At 38.0% G+C, this 1,604-nt stretch overlaps 1 non-coding gene across 1 annotated transcript; it reads left to right on the top strand.

Annotated features, from left to right (window-relative positions):
- The first annotated feature begins 522 nt into the window (after positions 1-522).
- LOC130938605 (small nucleolar RNA R71) lies at positions 523-630 on the top strand. Its single transcript, XR_009069764.1, has one exon. It is a non-coding gene; the product is annotated as a small nucleolar RNA R71 (small nucleolar RNA).
- Positions 631-1,604: the final 974 nt, after the last annotated feature.

The raw sequence follows: 1,604 nt of genomic DNA, 5'->3' as shown, positions 1-1,604 counted from the left end.
AGGCTTGCCATTGCTAAACCTGTTTCTTCCACCATTATTGTTGTTGAAACCTTGTTGAGGTCTCTGTTGATCCTTCCATGAGAAATTTGGATGATTTCTCCATGAAGAATTATAGGTGTTTCCATAGGGTTCTCCCATGTAAATCACCTCTTCTATTGAAGGGTTCTCAAGATCATAAGCTTCATCTTCAGATGAAGCATCTTTAGTACTGCCTGGTGCATTTTGCATTCCAGACAGACTTTGAGAAATCAAATTAACTTGCTGAGTCAATATTTTGTTCTGAGCCAGTATGGCATTCAGAGTATCAACCTCAAGAACTCCTTTCTTCTGATTCGTCCCATTGTTCACAGGATTCCTTTCAGAAGTGTACATGAATTGGTTATTTGCAACCATTTCAATAAGTTCTTGATCTTCTGTAGGCGTCTTCTTCAGATGAAGAGATCCTCCAGCAGAGCTATCCAAAGACATCTTGGATAGTTCAGACAGACCATCATAGAAAATTCCTGTGATGCTCCATTCAGAAAGCATGTCAGAGGGACATTTTCTGATTAATTGTTTGTACCTTTCCCAAGCTTCATAGAGGGATTCTCCTTCCTTCTGTCTGAAGGTTTGGACTTCCACTCTAAGCTTACTCAATTTTTGAGGTGGAAAGAACTTTGCCAAGAAGGCATTGACTAGCTTTTCCCAAGAGTTCAGGCTCTCTTTAGGTTGTGAGTCCAACCATATCCTAGCTCTGTCTCTTACAGCAAAAAGGAATAGCATGAGTCTGTAGACCTCAGGGTCAACCCCATTAGTCTTGACAGTGTCACAGATTTGCAAGAATTCAGCTAAAAACTGATGAGGATCTTCCAATGGAAGTCCATGGAACTTGCAATTCTGTTGCATTAGAGAAACTAATTGAGGCTTAAGCTCAAAGTTGTTTGCTCCAATGGCAGGGATAGAGATGCTTCTCCCATAGAAGTCGGGAGTAGGTGCAGTAAAGTCACCTAGCACCTTCCTTGCATTGTTGGCATTGTTGTTGTTTTCGGCTGCCATGGGTTCTTCTTCTTTGAAGATTTCTGTTAGGTCCTCTACAGAGAGTTGTGCCTTAGCTTCTCTTAGCTTTCGCTTCAAGGTCCTTTCAGGTTCAGGATCAGCCTCAACAAGAATGCCTTTGTCTTTGCTCCTGCTCATATGAAAGAGAAGAGAACAAGAAAATGTGGAATCCTCTATGTCACTGTATAGAGATTCCTTGAGGTGTTAGAGGAAAAGAAAAATAGAAGGAAGAGGGAGAATAATTTGAACTTAGTCAGATAGAGTTCGAATTGTGCATTGAGGAGGAGTGGTACTCCATAAATAGAAGGATGTGAGAAGAGGGGAAGAAATTTTCAAAAATTAAGTAAAATATTTTAAAAACATTTTGAAAAACATTAATTGATTTTCGAAAACCAAAAGTGGAAAAGAAATCAAGTGATTTTTGAAAAAGATTTTGAAATAAGAAATAAAAAAGATATGATTGAAAACTATTTTTAAAAAAGATTTGATAAAAAAAATTAATGACTTGCCTAACAAGAAAAGATATGATTCAAACATTAAACCTTTCTCAACAGAAAAGGCAACATACT

The sequence above is a fragment of the Arachis stenosperma genome, chromosome 6 (assembly GCF_014773155.1).
Source record: "Arachis stenosperma cultivar V10309 chromosome 6, arast.V10309.gnm1.PFL2, whole genome shotgun sequence".
NCBI lineage: Eukaryota > Viridiplantae > Streptophyta > Magnoliopsida > Fabales > Fabaceae > Arachis > Arachis stenosperma.
The sequence above is the reverse complement of the archived record's forward strand: the minus strand, read 5'-3'. Positions and strand labels throughout refer to the sequence as shown.